The 20,894-nt window shown below is 38.3% G+C and overlaps 1 pseudogene across 1 annotated transcript; it reads right to left on the bottom strand.

Moving 5' to 3' along the window:
* Positions 1–18,878: 18,878 nt before the first annotated feature.
* LOC105527044 lies at positions 18,879–20,052 on the bottom strand (annotated as a pseudogene). Its single transcript, XR_001004184.1, has one exon. The product of XR_001004184.1 is annotated as a tumor necrosis factor alpha-induced protein 8 pseudogene (transcript).
* Between the last annotated feature and the right edge of the window lie 842 nt (positions 20,053–20,894).

Genomic DNA, 20,894 nt, shown 5'->3' with positions numbered 1-20,894 from the left:
ATATAACTGGCCAATTAGCATTAGAAAAATGTCCAACTTCAAAAAAAAAAACCAAAGAAATAAAAATTTAAATAAAAGATCAAAGTGTTAGTGAGGTTGTGCTGTATAGGACTGATAGAACTTAAATTGATAAGAACCTCAATACAGGGCAATTTGACAGCAATTTAAAGAAACTGATAAAAACACATACTCCTTTTAATATAGACATTCAACTTACCGGAATTTATCCTAAGAAAACAATTATAGATGTATGTAAAGACTTAGGTTCAAATATATCTTTAGCATCATTGCTAATGATGGCGAAAAAAAGAAACTAGAAACGATCTGAGTTCAAAAATAGACAAATAGCCAATTAACTATTTAATAGTATAGCATTACAGATATTAAAAATAATGTTGTAAGAGAATAAATTACGCCACTGAAAAAAGATATATGTAGTTAAGGGTGAAACTAAGAGCAAGAAGAAGATTGAAATTATATGTATGATATAATCCCAGTTTAGAGGCAATATAAGTTTTGTAACTAAGGTCCACTCTAGTTTGAAGCCAGACAAATGAATTTCAGTTTGGGCTGCACCACTGACTAGCTGTGTAACCTTTAGGATGCTATTTTAATCTTTCTGGAATTCAGTTTCCTTATCTATAAAATGGTATTAAGAAACTTCCAAATTTGCAGGGCTTTTGTAAGATTTCAAAGAAATAATTCATGTATGACTCCTAGTACAATGCATGAATAAAATGGGTATTCAGTATATGTTAATTTTATCATAATTCTTATTATATAGCATGTATATTTGGTGTCATATTTTATGTTTTATATTACATGTGTATAATATGCATATTTTATATTAAATGTATGTTTATGTCCAAACATTCACCAAAACTGTTAAAATGACAGTTTCTTAGTGGTAGGATTCTGAATGGTTATTTCATGTATACCTGGATTTTTCTTCAGTGAATACACATAACTTTTATAACAGGGAAAAAATAAAATTATGTAGGGTAGGTTAGGCTAGAAGCTTCAGCAGCAATATCCAAACACTGAAAGTTCAGTGTCTTATTTCTCGTTTCCACAGTCTCCATGGGTTAGGTGGCTCTCCAGAGAGGTGCCTGCCAAACAGTGATGTGAGTCTGTCCACATCATAAAGCAGCAATATCTAGAACATGAGATTTCTAGACCTCTGTAGCAGCAGAAGTGAGCTGGAGGGCTCTCTGGGGACTTTTCACTGCCTCTGCCCAGAGGTAATACATGTTCCTTCCACTCCAAGCTCACCAGTCACTTGGCCCTTCCCATGTGCAAGCGGGCTGCAGCAGGGGTGGTGGAAGGACACATGGATATGTAATAAAGATTAAATGTCTCCCCACAAAAAGCAAAATCTAAAAGAAAACTAAATTAATAGATTTTACTCAAATCAGACATTTATTTCATGACTTCACTTGGCAATTTTGATTTCTTGAATCTTTCAAAGAGAATACAGGTTACAAAAGCTCTTTAACTTTTTTCCCTAGACAGACCTTCCACAGCAGCTGCAATGGAAGAGCAGAATTAAACAGGCACACAGGAGAGACTATCCTATGAGCTGCCTCTCACGAACTTGCAGTATGACTTCAAAATATAAGTCAGTACACATCTCTGGACTCAGTGTCCTTATTTGCAAAATAAATGAGTTAAATACTATACTTTCTAGTATACTATCCAGCTAGAAGCATGCTGCCTTCTTAAATCACTACATCTCTGTCAGCTGACAGCTTTGCTTTTATTCTAACTTCAATTTAACCTATCACATCTTTACATTGGTAACAGTTACCAGCATCATGCCTGCAAATCTCATTGAGTTGTGTTGATCACATGGGATAATGTATATCAAAGCCCTTTTTAAATGACACAGCACTGTACCTATGTGAGCCTAACTATTAATGTTATTGACCCTTGGACCTTAATGGGAGCTCTCAGGGCCTAAATTTAAATCTATTCCCAATGAAGCATTTTACAAACCTCCTACAGAGTACCTTTGCTCCTACCCTCACCTGATGCAACACAAGCTACTTTCTCTATTTAAAATAACTTGTTTGCAAAGGGCTAAGGTAGCATAAGACCACCTTTCTCTTTGCCAAAGGTGATTAATCTCTTCTGTTATCCCAGATAACCCTCTTTCTAGCTTGTCCCATGGAATTCCAGTGTCCCAGTGCAGTCTGGGGTTGACGTGAGAAGGAGAACCCAGAGGGAAGGGAATGTGAACACCAGCTCTCCGGTGAGGGATCACAGAAGTTTCATGAAGTCCAGGATATTAGGGTATGTGACCCTTGCCAGGCCCGCCAGGCCCTCCTGTCCCCATTCTCCTTCTAGATCCACTTTGTGCCTCCTGACTCCTACCGGTGCAACATTTTTACTATCTATGCCCTTTCTTTTCTTTTTCATTTTGGTGGTAGTTTTCTGGGGCAGATACAGCAAAATTTGTGCTCTGTAGGGTGTAAAAGAGCAACCACAGAAACAGATGTTCTGTTCCTCTATGAGGAGGCAGGAAAAGATGCTGTGCTTTCTCCGTCACCTTTGGGATCACTGAGCATCACTCACTCGGTATTCCTTCCTCTGGCCTCTACGCTCCCACCAGGCCCTCCCATTTTCTCATTTCCCTTTGTTTCGCCATCACCACTGGGTATCTTTCTTCCACCAGAGTCTGGTACAAAACCGGATCCTGTAGTGTCCACGTAGCATCTTTTACTGCACTACTGTCTTTTCTTTTCCATCCCCAGAGCACACTCAGATGCTGGACCCTATTCCCCAGTCACACCCTACTTGGTCTTTGGGCCTTACCTCCTCACCTGACACCACACTCTCTTAGGATTACCACCTCTCCCATCAAAGTTGACACCTGCCCCCTCCGCCGCCATAGTTCCTAGTGTTTCACTGGACTGTCTCCTCACAACCATAGTTTCATATGAGGGACTCAGCAAGTTTCCAGACAGAAAAGAGCAGGACAAGGGCCTCCTGCAGGGTTTCAAGATATCCTAATGAAGGGTCTCAGGGCTGACCCAGGAGGAGATAATAAGTCAATTCTGTGAGACATTCACAAAATGACTTCTTCAAGGTTCCCAAGGAATAACCTAAACAAGAGGGTTACTGAAAACACCCAACCCAAAACAGTTACTTGGGGAAGAACATGGGGGCAGACCAATTAGACGAGGGTCCCAGTGGCCATGCACCCTTCGTGGGCTCTTGCCCACTCTACATTGTGCATTCTGGGAAGGCTCACATCCACCCAGCCACCATAAATACCCTCATCTGATCCATAATATCACAAGAATGCTTGTCTGGAGCTTTCCTGTCTTAATTTGTGTCCTCAACAGTTTCTAGAAGCTCACAGAGTGTACTTTTGGATAAATCAGATATATGTCCAATGTGTGAGGTCCTTGAATCCAAAACATTGTTTAAAGTGAGCCAGGCCTCTTCCCCATCCCACCTTCCCTGACTCATTTATTCATATTTCAAGAACTGACACAATAACAGAGGCTGTGACGCTTCTTGAGGTAAACCCTCAAGCAGTCTAGGGAGGAGAGGTTGTATCAGAGTCAGGGTTTTACAGAGAAAGATAACCAAGAGCATGTATAGATATAGATGCAGAGGTAGGTAGGTAGGTAGGTAGGTAGATAGATATACAGATAGATTCATAGGTACATAGACAAATGAAAAGGCATTGGTTCTTACCACTATGGAGTCTAAGAAGTCCTAAGGTCTGCTGTCAGCAAGCTGGAGACCAAGAGAGCTGATGATGTAAGTTTCAGTCTAAGTCTGAAGGTCTGGAAACCAGGAGAGATAATGATATAGTTGCAGTCTGAAAACCAGCTGTCTCAAGACCCAGGAAGATCCGATGTTTTGGTGCAAGTCTGAAAGCAGAAGGAATACAATGTCCCAGCTTGAGGGTAGTCAGGTAGGAGGAACCTAACAAGTTATACCTCACTCCCAGATCTGTGCTTATCTCCAAAGACACACAGGTGTGTGGTGAGGCTGTCCAACACGATGTGTGCACTGACAGGGTGGCTGCTAAAAGATCTGCCCAAAATGTTTGCACAGTACCGGAAGGATTTCTTACTGTAGCTTAGCTTCTAGCCCTGGTTCCCCTTCCCCTTCCCCTTCCCTAACTCTTTCCCACATAGGAAATAAAGAAGGCCCTCAAAAGCAGGAAAGTCTATTAGCTAAATGATGATGGGCAGATGAGGACCTATTCCAAGGGAAAATTTTCTAGTGCTTTTTTGCCACACTCAAGGCCCAAGTGTGGGGGCAGAAGGATCAACACCAGGGGGTATTATTCACATTGTCTAGAGTTGTGTTTGAGGAGGAGCCATAGATAACAGAACACAACAGGGATGTGACTCTCTGGTAATCCTTGGTGATTATCCATCACCAAGAACTACACCCCGCACTCAATGTTGAGGTAAACAAAGTGCATGGCTGAGCTGACACCTTGGTATGGAGTGGGCACAGTGTCACCAAAGGGCAGCTGTTGATGCCCAAAATTCCAAGAGCCAGCTCCCATCTAAAGGGCTTGGATTCCTGGAGGCAGCCCCATGGAGGGAATCAACATGGAGCATTGAATCCCAAACTTCAAGTTTAGTGCAGGGCCCTGGCTATTTGAAGGGCTCTACCTTTTGAGTCCTCTCATCTGGAAATTTCATTAGCTCTGAAAGCTGCAGCCTAAGTTACCCTTTTAACTTGTTGGGGTCTCAAGGACAGGTCTGGGTTCATTTAGAGAGGCCAGTGGCAGTTAAGAAACAAAGAATTTGTTCCCTCTCACCTCTTTTGAAACTCGGATCTGCTCCTTCCTTCTACTGAGAGCTCTGGCAAAGGGGTCAATGATTATCATGTCATTTTTAGAGGGTGGGGCCAGTTTTCAGTGTGAGAGAGAGTTTAGGCTGACAATGACATAAGGGTAATTTCTGAAACAGTTCCTGATCTACCTGCTCACTCTGTGTTATGTATCAAGACACAACATCCAAGTTGTTAATTTCTATTAACAAGTTGTTACCTATTCCCTGCCAGAAGAGACACCCAGAGGATGGAAAGGTCACTTTGCCCACCTCTCCTCCCAGAAATTCTAGGCTTCTGGTCTCAGAGTTTCTTAAAGGTATTATATTTGCATGGCTCAAGACAAAAGTTGTTAAGTATCTTTAATACAGGTTGATCTGGATTTTTGTGTGGGAGGGGAATGTAGCTGCATGATCCTGAGACGGAGGGGATGGAGTACGGGGTGGGAGGGGTGTTACTGTGTTGAAAGAGGGGGATTCACCCAGGGATAGCAGTCTCCATGGTCTTGAGAAAAGATAAGTGGTGATGTTTGCACTAATGTCAGAGTCTAGGGTAGAAGTACACCAGGAGGCAACAGGACTTTTGATGAGTGGGCCAATGTGTTTGCTGCGGAAGTGAAACTTCGTGCACCACAGACTTCAGCTCTGCAGCAAAGGATGACAACACTCTACCTGGCAGAGAGGCAGTGGAGCCACCTGCCTTTGAATGGATCATGTCACCTCATACAGCGAGCATCTCAGTTGCAACCCGGATGGACCAAAGGCCAGAGAATATTTCTCAGTATCTGACAGTGTTTACATTGCCAAACAGAGAAAGGAGTCCCAGTTAATGGTTCATATTTAGTAACTTGGCATCATATTAAATGCGAACTTAGAGGCAGATTCCACTGAATTTTTAAAAAATTAAATAATATGGTATACCTTATACCTCAATGTTGTAGGCAAATTTATAATTTTACGTTTATTATCCCATTTAAACTTTACAACTCTTTGAAATGAATATTGTTTTCCCCTTTTTCAGAAGGAGAAACTGAGGCACAAGGAGGCTCACATATATTTGGTGGGCTAGCATAGAAGGAACCATGAATGGAAAAGCCCCTTGTAATGTGGAGAAGGATTTGGATGAAAGTAACAAAAGATACAAATATCATTTCAGGTTCAGCCAAACTATAAGCCATATCACCAGGAGGGGCTCTGAATTTTAAAGTCTAGAGTCTCACTCTTTGATCTCAATCACTACTCCTTTCAATACATGCCCAGCAAATGCCAGTTCTCCAGAACCTCTGGTCCTGTCCATGAGCAACTCATCTGCATTCCTCCTTCACCATGTTAGACTTCACAGTTGAGCTCTTAAATAATATCTAATACACCCTTGTCCCATTCTAATTTCATCTTTCCTGTCTGACAAAATCCCAACTCTCTGCTTCTTCCAGACCTACCTTCTGATATGTGACTAACACCTACTGAAAAGAATCATACAATCAAGTTTATTGTACCACCATAATTTTAAAGTCTACAACTAACAGTCAATTTCAATGCTATATGGTAATCATTGATTCAATCATTCATTTCACACAAACTTAGTAAATGTTTTCCATGTGTTTTTTGAATGCATAAATGAACAAAATAGATAAATCTTCCTGTTTGTTGGGTCTTACGTCATTATTTCTCATTCTTAACAAAACTACTTCAAATGTTTCTCACTTTAACAAACTTCTCTTTCCCCAGTCCCCTCAGAAGATGGACTGGAACCCACTTCATAGAGAAGCCAGAAGTCAGCAGGATGCAACTTTTCTTCCTCAAACTTTTAAAACATTTGCAATGATGTTTCTTTTTCTCCTTTTTCTTCTTATAGCAAAAGAGAGATTTCGCTGGAAATTCTTATTTGACTTTCCCAGGCTAGGAAAGGTGCCACTACTACTTCCTTCAGCACACCTTTTACTCTGTGCTGTGACTTTTGGTTCATACTCATCTTCTCCAAGAATAGGGATCACATCTATATCATACACTTCTCATGAGCAACTTGTGCTTAGCATCTAGCTTGTATTTAAGATCCTTGTGAAGAAATGAAATCATGCAGTCTTTCCTCCGGATTTTTCCAGTAGAACACAATAATCTGCCTGGTAAACAACTGAGCTTTTACATAAAAAATTCTAAATGTAGCTTTCTAATGTGACATTTATGACTTTTTTCGCTCACAGTCGAGAAAAGAAATCAAAGCTATGGGAGCATCATCCAAAGTTGTTCTGCTTATAAGAATTTGAAAAAGCAAAGCCATCCACTAATTACATGAAAAATATCCTCCTCTGGGAGAAAGCAGATTGGAATATTGGCAAGACTTTTATGTTAAATGATGAGGGGATGTCACATATTATCACTGTTTTTTAATGTTGGAAATCATGTTATTAGATATCTCACTTTACATTTTGATAGAACCCTTAATGTTCATATTATACAATAGCTCCTGGTATAAAAGTAATGGATAGGGAAAGAAGTACTTGGAAAACTTCCTATTAGTTACCTCCAAAAACACATGCTATGGAAGAAGATTGTTTTTGGCTAAGAACTGTATTATAAGTTAGAGTATGAAAGGTGCATTGAAATCAGTGCTTTTGAAACAGTTGTGTGATAACAAAGTCAGGAGTTACTCAATGGATACTAAAGAATTGTGTCTGATCATCAATCCTGATATGATTTGGATCTGTGTTCCCACCAAATCTCATGTGGAATTGTAAGTCCCAATGCTGAAGGTGGGGCATGGTGGGAGGAGATTGGATCATGATGTATCTTTTCTTCCTCAAACTTTTAAAACATTTGCCTCCTACTTCTCCTTTTCTCCTTTTCCTTGTTACAGTGACAGAGGGTTAGCACCATCCCCTTGGGCCTGTTTTGGTGATAGTGAATGAGTTATCATGAGAGCCGCTTGTTTAAAAATGAGTAGCACCTCGTCCCTCTCTCTGCCTCCTGCTCCAGCCATGTAAGATGTGTCTGCTTCCCCTTTGCTTAATGTCAAGATATTAAGTTTCCTGAGGCCTCTTTAGCCATGCTTCCTGTAGAGACTGTGGAACCATGAGCCAATTAAAATTATTTTCTTTATAAATTATCCAGTGTCAGGTATTTCTTTATAGCAATGCAAGAACAGACTATTACAAATCCTTACTCTGTTTTATTGGTTTTACTCAACAATGTATGTCTTCTAATGTACATTTTAGTACTGAACACATTGGTGAGATTAAAAGAGGATAAAACCAAAACCATTGAATATATAGTTTTTAGGGATTGTGCAAAACAACAACCAACAACAAAGAGTGTACATCCATCCTGAAGTATGGAAGCAGCCAATCAGAATGGTAATAACAAAAATTGTTTGAAATGAGTAGTAAATAATGAAAACATTCTTTCATGATCATGGTCATTCTGGTAAGTATCATTTCCACAGTTTCATTTGGCTTAATCAAATCACATGCCTTGGCAATGAATTAATATCTTAAATGCCTTTAAGTTATAAATTCAAGGTAAAAATAGCAAAACTTTTAATTTGACATGTAATATAATGAGGTTTCCTAAGACTATTGAGCTATGATGCAAATGCTTCAATCACCTGGGTTTTGACTGCCAATATTAGTAATATATCTACTTACTAGTGAAAGAAACTAATAATAGTTTGAGGCGATGTACACAAACTACATTCAGCATATGAGGAAGTATGGCCCTAAGTTGTCTATAACCAAGGAGTAAATTGAAGGTCCCTTTGCTGCCGTTTCAGAAGTCAATAACATTCAAGCTTCCATTTTTATGTTTTTAACATGCTATGAATGTTGACTTAGTATCTTTTGTGAGAAATCATTCCATAATTTCAGATTGTTTGATCTAAAAATAGGCAGAACTGCCTTACAAAGTCAGGATGCACTTGCCAACATTCTCAATGGTATATAAAATGAGTTAGAATTTCCTACCTTAAAAGAAATAAAAAAATAACATCTGGATTTGGGACTGACTCAAACTATATATCACCAAGCAGAAATAGATATCTTAATGAATATTTGCACAGAATTGTATCCTTCTTAATAACTGATTACTTTTAAAACTGTATTTTATTTTCTTAAATTATAACAAACCTTGTTTTTATCTGAACTTTATATAAAACTGATAGTCTCTTTGTAGCTAAAAGCCCACATTTTCAGAGAAAGAAAAATGCAGATAGTTTGGCTAAAGCAGTACCATGTTTCTTTGAGCTCCTTGAAAAGTGTTACTTTTAGCAGAATGTAGTTAAATGCCCTCTCCACTCCATTACCCTGGTGGATAACTTTCTAGATTTAATGTGTTTACTCAATTCCCCAAGCTAGAGTCTACAAATTCTCCTAGACTCTTCTTAAAACTTCCATTCACCTCTCGACAAGCTGAAGACAGTAATCAGAATCTGATTAATGTTTCCTCTTGGGAAAAAAAAATAAGGAGAACGTGCTGACCCAAGCCAGCAGAACTGTTCCTTTTAAAAAGACACAAAAGTTTAGAAACAGAAAAACAGAATCTCTATTTTCAGTCTATGAAGCAATTCCTCTCTGTTAATTAGCTCAAAGTATGTCAAATTGAATCCCATAAATATGTGTTGGCAATGTGAATTATTTTAATGATTAAAGGGAATACTACAAAACAAACCACATTTAATTCAGTAAACAACCATCCACAAGAAATAGGTTTTATCAAACCAAGTAATCCTCACATGATTTAACAACCCAAAAGGCAATGCTTGGACATTTCATTATTAATGACCTTAATGGTTCAAAGGACACTTCAGGCTGCTGCTGGAATAATGTTTTGTGGTTGTGGCTTCCATTCTTTCCTTACAAGAGAGCTAATTTGACTGTTTATATGTCAGTGCCACAGAAGTGCTGATCTCATCATAATACCTTTATTTTCAGTTCTCGCCCAATGGTCCCAGGGAAGTTTTACAACAAAAGAAAATTTCAGCAGAAACATCTTGGGATGACCCTGACTGCATAGATGTCTTACTCTGTTTTGGTCGCTATAATAAAATACTACAGACTGGGTAATTTGTAAAGAACAGCAACGTATTTTCTCACTGTTCTGGAGGCTGCCAAGTTCAAGATCAAGGTGCCAGCAGGTTCAGTCGTCTGGTGAGGGCTGGCTGCATTCTCTGGAGGGGAAAAACACTGTGTCCTCACATAATAGAAGGTGGAAGGTGGAAGGTCAAGCCTTTTTATAAGGGCACATATTCCCATTAATGAGGGGCGGGCCTCTCATGACTTAATTACCTCTTAAAGGCTTCACTCCTTAATACCATCACATTGGCAGTTAGGTATTAACACCTGAATTTTGAAGGGGAAACACTCAAACCAGAGCAAGAGACAAAGACACAGACATACAGACATCGAATAACCAACTAATCTGGATAAACAAAAACTTCCATTTTTGAAAGAATAAGTTACCATTAGAAATGAACAGTGAAATAGGTTTCTCTGAATATTCTCAACCTTCTTCTCTAGGAAGAAAAGAATACCTATTTCTTTAAAAACAAAAGATAGGAAGAAAGGGAGAGAGGGAAGGGGAGGAGAAAAGAAGGGAAGGAAGAGAGAGAGAAATACTAACTGAACTTCATTTTTCTTATGTGGCTTTCTTCTAAGAGTCCAAACAAGTTGAAAGCATTTCTATTCAAAATGAAATTGCTTTTGTTCCTAACACTGATCAAGACTTTTGCTCTTTCTTTTTTTCCATCTCTTTTCAGGACACCGACTCTGGGGCACCTCCCAGCTTTTGCTTGCTACGTTCAGACAACAACCTACACAAATCCACAGTTAGGCCAGCAGGCTGATCAGAGACTAAACTCCTACTCCAGCCACACAGTGGGATTTCTCAGTGCAGCCCCAGCCCAGCCTATCCAGCGCCTCGCAGGGTTCCATTCTCTCAGATCAACAAAATTTGTTTCTGGGACTTATATTGTTTTAATTCTCAACCGTCTCTTCTCTCAGCTTCCACACACAGTGACCTTGACGCATTGCTCTTCTTTTCTAAACCCACCCTCGGAAGAAAGTGACAACAGAGTTTCCCAAGTTGCATGGGTAGAAGATTGGATGGAAGAAAAGGGAGCAGCCAGGACACTGCGATAGATCCAGCTTAGCCCTTCAAGTCTGTGCAAAAAGTTCACACACAAAGGAAATGCAAGTCTCTTGCTACTTGCAGATGTTGCTCCCCTTGGGCACTTTGATCAAAAAAGAAAAAAAAAATGGAAGAGATAAATAAACAAAGAAGAACCTTTGTGGAGGGGAGGAAGTGAGGAAAGCCTTTTACATTTGTGTTCTCCATATACTTCATGGCAATTGATTCGGCTTCGTCCTGGTAAAAAGCTTTCAGTACAGCAGGCAACATGAAGCTTTGGGTGTTTTCTTTGTTCAAGGTTAACTTTTTGCAAGTCTAATTTCCTCCTGCTCACACAGCTCTGCCACAGAGCTTTGGGAGGTAAAGCATTCCTGAGCAAAATAAAATGAAATAAAATAAAACCTCTATTGTCTGCTCCCAAGCTTGTCTTATTGGCATTTTAAAGCAATATTTAACTCTCCTATAGATGTAATTTTCCATCAGTTATTCTGCCCCAGGGTAGAACACAAAGTGCAGAGAGAAGGAAAGAGACAGAGCCTGCCTGGAATCACCTCTATACTAATAATATCTATCAAGGTTCACTTGGGAGCGTCCCTTCCTCCTTAGGCTGCAAGGACTTTTTTTTTCCTCCTTCTGCAAACCTGACATGAAGCCAAAAGCTCCCAGTGAGGAGATATATTCATTTAACTGTGCAAAGGTCAGACAAAAATGTGGTAAGGGCATTTTATTTTTCAACGCATATTAATCTCGATTTTGCTCCCCTTCAGAGACTCTTAAAAAGCCGTGGGAGTCAGCTCAGCACCTCAATGCAGATTTCTGGCAAGCACCATTCAAGGTTCTGTGGGCTGCAATGACACGGGCGGTCAAGGGCGGAATTACACAGCTCAGACCTGAGCCAGCTTCTATGCTTTGACTGTTTTCTTCTTGCTGAGTCTCTTCAGTCTTTGCAAGGAAATCTGTTAGGTGGTTAATTTTACGTGAAGGGCTGCCTCTAGCATTAGCACACCCAACACAAATGCTTCCAATAACAATTCTACAATTTACCTCTGTGAAGCAATAAAAATTAACGAACACAAGAATGATGGGTGAATGTCCAGGGAAGAATTTACTTTTGTTCTTTGTCAATTAATTCAAACACACACACACACACACACACACACACACACATTTTTTTTTTTTTTTAAGCCATGCTCTCTTCTTTTCTGGGAAAAGAGGAGAACAAGGATGTATCATAATCTTTTTACCACATCTGACTGTTGTATTTTTCCAGCTCATCTAAGATTCAGCTTACGATATGCTTCTGAACATACTATTCATTACTATCTCAATCACAGCCAAAACTTATATGTGTTTACCAAACAAATCCTATTACTATGTCTTACCTGGGTTTTGCCTATGTTATATTAAGGGTGTTTTCATTTAAAATCAGCTATTTCCTTTATTAAAGGCAGCAGAGAATTTGGTCACGCACCGTAGTAGTTAAATTGCCAAACCTGATTCAGTCCAAAGAATCATCTCCAAACACTCCTAGTTGAGAATAAGCCTTGGGCAGAAGTCCAATTTGTTGCAAAAAAACTTTAGCATATAAAACGGTTATGAAAATATGACAACAGAAGATCTATTTCAGTACTGCTACAAAACAGTGTGTTTCTGGTGTATTTTTCATCAAACATCCTCCCATGCCCCCATTTACTTCAAGCAAGTACACCACCTCAGTGCTGGGGAGTGTAATAGGAACAGTCTCGTATTAGGATGCACACACATTTATATGGCCATGAACAATCAAGATGTATTTTTAGACGAATTCTGCTTCTACAAGTTACATTCTCATAGAGAAAATGAGAATCATTTTTAGTGCTTCGAGTTTATGCAATTTTCACATCACATGTGAAGCTGCTTTTGGAAATCTTAGATAAAACTTTTAGATTAACAGCTACTGTGCACAGTTTAGCCCTAAGGCAAAGGAGGATGGAAAGATTAGGATTTCTTTCTTATGTAAGTCTTACTGTTAAATCACATGGAGCCAGCTGAGTTCTTAGGGGGGAAAAGTCAGGAAATAGTTGAGTGAGAAAAGTAAGCACTTTAAATTGATATCTCTTCATACATTTCCCTAAACCTGCTTTTTATTAAACATTAAAAGTAGTTGGAATACATTTAGTAACTTGTTTTTGCTCTACTACTTGGAACACATTGAAATCTTTCAAATGGTGGTTGAATCAAACATACTGAAATGTTTGCCAGGGCGTATAATAAAAAGAAATGCTTCTGAAATAAGATAACTAATATTTAACTATTATATATCACTTTATATAAATTATAGCTGATTATTATCAGCTATAATAAGAAACGTATATTGAGAAGTTACAGTTTTCTAAATTCTTGTCTTGTAAGAAGTAATGTAGAAAGGAAAAAATAGCTAAGAGAGACTAAACTTTCCTAGTTAAAATTAATGGTTCACCACATTACATAGAGAGCTTCCTTCCATGTTCCCCAGTCTACAGAAACAGAAAGCACTGAGAACAAGAGCTAGATTTGAGGTAAGCAGTGACTTCCTTTTCAAATGACTCCCTTTATGGTTTTTATATTTAAAAACCATAAAGGGAGATAATGCTTGCCCTCTTAGGTTATATTGTATCTTTAAAAATGTTTATTTATTAATGCCTTTTAAAATTGAATTGTGAGACTTAATTCATGGTTTTCAGAAATAAGATACTGGTTTATGTGTATGTAAGAAAAACTAAACATATTAAGAAAACTCCATGCATTGAAACAACTGGCTTATTTAATAATCTTGAATTATTGCTGTTGACTAAATATAATACCAGGTTGTTTTTCCTTAATTTTTAATATTGAATGAACTTGTTCAATAACTAAAATAATAGGTGTATTTTGAACTATGGATCTGGAAATTTTTTATATTCATTATCTATCATCGCAGAAGAGACCAGAAGCAATTTTAGTGTTCATAATTTTTGATGTAGCACAAAGGTTTTCCCCAATATTTTGCAGCAGACCACTAAGATGCTTGACCTGCCTGAATCTGTCTCACTTGGCTAGAGATGGCCTGTCAAATCCATCAAATACTGATTGGAATAGATTACTTAGTTGATGGAGCACTGGGACTAGGCCCATCCTTCTGCAAGGGACTCCGTAATCATGATGAGAGGTTATTGTTGCCAAGGATCTCAAAAGAGACAAACCACACTGCATGCAAGGATCAACTAGAGCTTTTTGTAATGCAACAGACATTGAAAAATGATACTATTCATGACATGCGCTGCTAAGCCCAGTGAACATCAAAAAAATATGTTTAGCACTCATAAAAGTACAGCTGCAACATTTTAACAAAAGTAATAAATTTGGAAGGTTTCCAAGCCTTCCAAATAAATTTAATCTTTCCTTGAAGCTTAATGTTTCCATTTAGTTGAAATGTAATGTTTTATTTTTTGCTCTTATAAATAGAATATGCTATCTCTTAAAGGCAATGCATAAATTATATTATTCTATTCATAAAAATAAATAAATGGGAATAGGTATATAATTATTGTTCAAACATTGTAAACCTGGGCTTTGAGAAGCTAATATTCTTGGGATTTTACTAGGTTAAAAGCCAATGACAAAAGCCTTTCATTAAAGTAGGTTCACTGAATGTTTTAATATAAGGATGTACAATTCAGCTTGCTTAAATTGTACCAGCACTAAAATGTACGACATGGAGGGTTAAAAATATATTTTCACTGGACTAGCATTACTGCGGCATTTTTCCTTTTCTTTGACCCCTATAAAACTGACTTTTCCTGGGTGCTATCTTGCTGTTTTCCTTTAATTCACCAATGAAATAGAGCCACTTTTTTAATACATAAATTCAGACCAATAGTAAGGTATATGTGCCTTAATTGAAAGAAGATGCAAAATATGACACATTCATATAGAGACCTAAACTCTGAAATATGGAGAGCATTACTAGTGACAACATCTTCTTGAGAAATATATTCTGATGACAGAAAAGCCAAAATGTTTCTTTCAATATAGCCAGAACCATAGCATATAGTAATAGAGAGGTATCTTGGTAGGAATAGGATTATATAACTGCATTTAATTTTAATAAAGATCCTAATCTTCCTAGCCACTCAAGGTATGTCCACATGTCTAGTGCAGTAGAAACTTGAGGGATTTGGGCATTATAGAAATGAAATACTTTTTTCTTACAAGCGCCCTGGTGAATAATTTTTAATTTTAAGAATTTTGATATGAAAGATGGTATAAAGCGTGACAAACAACACCTGATTTGAAGTCTCTTAGACATTCCCTAGCAGCTTTACATATAATGTTTTCAAAATAAATCTTCCCAAAGTTTCTTGAGGTAGATTTTCTTGAGGTGTATTTAGGAAACCTCATTATCTCAGACCCAAACCTTTTAAAGTTGATAAGCAACTTCAGCAAAGTCTCAGGATACAAAATCAATGTGCAAAAATCACAAGCATTACTATACACCCACAACAGACAAACAAAGAGCCAAATCATGAGTGAACTCCCATTCACAATTGCTACAAACAGAATAAAATACCTAGGAATACAATTTACAAGGGATGCAAAGGATCTCTTCAGGGAGAACTACAAACCACTCCTCAAGGAAATAAGAGAGGACACAAATAAATGGAAAAACATTCCATGCTCATGGATAGGAAGAAGCAACATTGTGAAAATCCAGTGCTGCCCAAAGTAATATATAGTTTCAATGCTATTCTCATCAAGCTACCAATGCTTTTCTTCATAGAATTAGAAAAAAGCTACTTTAAATTTCATATGGAATCAAAAAGAGTCCATATAGCCAAGACAATCCCAAGCGAAAAGAACAAAGCTGGTGGCATCATGCTAGCTAATTTCAAACTATGCTACAAGGCTACAGTAACCAAAACAGCACATTACTGGTACCAAAACATATACATAGATCAATGGAACAAAGAGAGGCCTCAGAAATAATGTCACACATCCACAATCATCTAATCTTTGACAAACCCGAGAAAAACAAGCAATGGGGAAAGGATTCCCTATTTAATAAATGCTGTTGGGAAAACTAGCTAGCCATATGCAGAAAACTGAAACTGGACCCCTTCCTTATGCCTTATACAAAAATTACCTTAAGATGGATTAAAGACTTAAATGTAAGATGCAAAACCACAAATACCCTAGAAGAAAACCTAGGCAATACCATTCAGGAAATAGGCATGGACAAAGACTTCATGACCAAAACAGCAAAACCAATTGCAACAAAAGCCAAAATAGACAAATGGGATCTAATTAAACTAAAGAGCTTCTGTACAGCAAAAGAAACTATCATCAGAGTGAACTGGCAACCTCCAGACAAGGGAGAAAATGTTTGCGATCTATCCATCTGACAAAGGGCTAATATCCAGAATCTACAAGGAACTTAAACAAATTTACAAGAAAAAGACAAGCAACACCATTGAAAAGTGGGCAAAGGATATAAACAGACACTTCTCAAAAGAAGACATTTATACAGCCAACAAACATTTGAAAAAAAGCTCATCATCGCCATCAGAGAAATGCAAATCAAAACCACAATGAGATGCCATTTCACACCATTCAGAATGGCAATCATTAAAAAGTCAGGAAACAACAACTGCTGGAGAGGATGTAGAGAAATAGGAACACTTATACACTGTTGGTGGGAATGTAAATTAGTTCAACCATTGTAGAAGACCATGTGATTTCTCAAGGATCTAGAACCTGAAATACCATTTGACCCAGCAATCCCATTACTGGGTATATATCCAAAGGATTATAAATCATTCTGCTGTAAAGACACATGCACATGTATGTTTATTGCAGCACTATTCACAATAGCAAAGACTTGGAACCAACCCAAATGCCCATCAATGATAGACTGGATAAAGAAAATGTGGCACATATACACCATGGAATATTATGCAGCCATAAAAAAGGATGAGTTCATGTCCTTTGCAGGGACATGGATGAAGCTGGAAACCATCATTCTCAGTAAACTAACACAGGAACAGAAAACCAAACACTACATGTTCTCACTCATAAGTGGGAGTTAAACAATGAGAACATATGGACACAGGGAGGGGAACATCACACACAGGGACTTGTCAGGGGATTGGGGGCAAGGAAAGGGATAGCATTAGGAGAAATACCTAATGTAGACAATGGGTTGGTGGGTTCAGGAAACCACCCTGGCAAATGTATACCAATGTAACAAATCTGCATCTTCTGCACATGTATCCCAGAACTTAAAGTACATTAAAAAATAATAATGATGCGAAAAATACCCACTTTCATTCTTCAAGTCTGTGTGTGACCCAATTCTTTCAGGATGCCAGGAAACAGCTCAAGATACAGAAAGCTGTCTGTATCCTTGTGAAAAGGATACCCTTTTCCTTTAAAAAAAAAATTTACCCTTGTGAAAAGGCAGAGGGTCAATTGAGCTTGTTAATACTTAAGCCATCTGTGGACAGCAAGGCTAAAAGAGCATTGGAAAACTGGGGCTGCAGGCATCCACCCCCAGACAATCCTGCAGGGCCAGAGCCCAAAGCACTCACCCCAGCCTGTCAGGGGTTTCAGCAGTGGTAGCCACCCAACAGGCGAGCCACACCCTGTCGCTCATCCTGCAAGGGGGACCAGTGAACTCTCCCATTTAATTTTCAATGAGGCTTATCCTGAACACCATATTCAATGAGGCAAACTGCTCTTTCCCCCTACCTCCATACAAACGTTCCCAATTCCCTCTACCTTGTCCTATATAAAATAAAATTTCTCTAGCACTTATCTTATAATACTCAATTTATTTAGATATTTTGTGTAGTAAAGATTTTAACTTTGCCCAAAGAAAGCTCTGGCCATTGCCTTCAGCCACTGGGAGGTAATCTCTTAACGCTTTGGAGTACTCTGCTTGATAAAAGTGTCTTTGTTTACCTGGGAGATCAGGATATGCCCTAAGTCTAACAGTGGGATTTATGGTGGGAGCTTTGAATCACACAGAGTAAACCCAACCTCCACAGGGACTGGAGACTGAGGTGGGTAGTTGACCATGTATATGGGATGGGGCCTCAGTAAAGACTGAACGCTAAGTCTCAAGCTTCCTTGGTTGACAATACTCTGTGCTTGTTATCACACGTTGCTTCCTGGAGGAGTTATCTCTGTCCGTGACTCCGCCAGATGAAGACAAATGGGAGCTCCACCTTTACAACGCTCCTGGACTCTGCCTTGTGCATATTTTCCTGATTTATTTTATCTGTATCTTTTCACTGTAATAAACTATAAATGAGTATAACAATAAACTGTGCATGAGTATAACAGCTTCTAGTGAGTTCTGTGAATCCTTCTAGTGAATTATCAACAAATGTTACTAAACAAATGTAACTACTCAGAAAGGCCATCTAGGATTTGGCCTAAAGAAGGAAGATGTTTTGGACTTTTCATAGTTCTAAATTGTCTTTCTTTGTGCAGGGATTTAGCTAAGCAGCTATATAGAATTTCAGAAGAGGAAATGTGAACTTAAAGCCCAAATCAAATATGAAACTATTCACTTGTCATGGTCTATTGATTTCATATATTCATAGAAAGCAGATTTTTTTTTTTAAAGCTGCTAATCTCATTCGTATTACATCAATAGTGTAAAGGCTGAGAGAGCACCAGGAATGTATAGAGGCCCATTCCACTACATCTAAGTTACTCTACCTAATAAAATGTCATAATGTATGTGTTTATATGTGACTACTGACCTCGCCACTACTAAGTCAATTAATCTGTTTCAGCTACATTAAAACAATTTCCAGACATCTATGCTTTCATTTATAATTCTAATCAGTTATTTCAATACTGTATGGAGATAGAAGTAGTCTAATTTCCTTTTTTTTTTAAATGTCAGTGACTCAATCTTTAACAAGACAGTCAGCTGTAGACATGAAAATTGAATTGTTTCAAAAGGAGCAATGATAGCAAGAGAAAGTTCTTGGCATTTTAAGAAAAGTACATATACATAGCAAGAAATGAAAGTAAATCAAAATACATAGCTTTGTACATGTTAGAAATATCCAATGTGCCACCAACACAACAATTGCCCTATAAAAAAGTCCTCAGGTCTGGAGCTATCTGTATTTTTCTTTGTATAACTACATTTGCATTACCCAACTACACATCTCTCCCATGGTCTGTTACCCGTTAGGAAACTTTTAACCAGAATTTTTGGCAATATGCTTTTCTTCAAATAAAACAAGCCTTCAAATAAATCATTATGTCTGACAACTGAATTGGGCAAAGTCTTTCCGAAATATGTGTAATCTTTAGAAAATTCTTCTTTTTTCCTTCGTAAATCAGCAGTGCTCCATCTTCAAATCAATCACGATCAGTCACAATCTTAACTCAGGCACTCATATGTTCTCTTCATCCAACATTTTGTTGATACCATCACATAGTTTTTGTAAGTGGGGTTTAAAATTCCCAAAAGGATTATACAAGGCAGCCAAAAATTCACAGTCTGAAAAATGATCAAAGACATTATTAACCCGTCCGTGTGACTTGGCAGTGAGGTGACACTGAATGATTTGGTGCAGCATCTCTCTGCATTCATTTAAAAGCCTGGATAACACCTTCCGGTCAAAGGTATAATCCACCTGGTGGAAACTGACCACGGTCATACCAAGTTGATGAACTTTCTTCTTAAATTTCTCCATCAGTGCTAGCTCATCTTCATTAAACTGATTATTCCTGTAAAGAATGGCCAGCTTGATGACCGTCTTGATAAGGTTCTTGATGATCTTCTCTGCCTCCTTGTTTTGGGTGTACTCCCTGGTCACTCTGTAGAGCTCATCCAGCACCTCATCTATTAAGGTGGTGGCGATGGATTTGGACACCATTTTACCCAAGATCTTCTTTTGTGCCTGAACGGCCAGGTTTTTGGAATTAAAGATATCTGTGGCCACTTCCTTGAATTCTTCTGCTTCGGAGTGCATAGTGTCAGGGTAACCAGCTGCAGGGGCGATGACCGCTCACATGTACTCAGACTAGCCTCAAGTTCGCTCTGCAGCGAAATCTGCACACAACGGAAAATAAAAGGAAGAAAGCCACTAAAATCAAAACCTCCCCGGGGCCGAAGTAGTCTAATTTTCTTACCACTGCTGTGTATATATGATTTGGTTCAGAACTAAGCACAATTGCATCTCTCTGGCCTAAGAAATGCCTATTCTGCCTCTTTTTTGCATTTATTTGATAGTAATACTAATTTACAGCTTGTCACTGAGGCTAAAATAATAAATACATACACAATTTTTGAAAGTCAAAATTTTATCTCATCATTCCTATCCAATCAAAATTCTTTTGATTTTACTTTCTAATATTCTTTCAGTTTGTCTGCTCCATATTAAATTCACACTGCCACTGTTTTGTGGAAATCTTTCGGTTCACATCTGCCTGGATTATCACCATGGAATTACATAGTTATGCGCTGATGTTCTGAGTCTGGCTACTGGATGCAGCTAATTTGGCATCTGAGAAGCTTTCATGTTACCACTCAGATATGGAAGTTTGGATGTGAAACATCTTGGGTCTTCTCAGTAAGCACAATTTGCCAACAAGCAGAAATCTAGAGACCCGATGGCTAGGAACATAGATGTTGTGCAGCATTCTGGGAGAAGTATAGCACTTACAGTCACAGCAGACCACTGAAATAACCAGTTGTCCCCATACCCCTGAGCCCAGTTGAAAGGCAACAAGCTGCAGAGAGGCAATGAAGCAGAAAATGAAGAAGGGACAAGTGAACATAGCAGACAGGGAAGTCATCCATTTCTCCCACATGCTAAGATCTGCAACCCATTTTACCTGACAATAAACTCAATGAGGCTTTAAAGATGGCCTGGGGCATGAAGTGCCAGATAATTCTCTATTCAGGATAGGTTTTAGTAATGAAAAAATATATATTTGCATTTTACATAT

This window comes from Colobus angolensis, unplaced genomic scaffold (assembly GCF_000951035.1).
Source record: "Colobus angolensis palliatus isolate OR3802 unplaced genomic scaffold, Cang.pa_1.0 Scaffold604, whole genome shotgun sequence".
In the NCBI taxonomy this organism is placed as follows: Eukaryota; Metazoa; Chordata; class Mammalia; order Primates; family Cercopithecidae; genus Colobus; species Colobus angolensis.
This window is presented reverse-complemented; position numbering and strand designations above follow the sequence as displayed.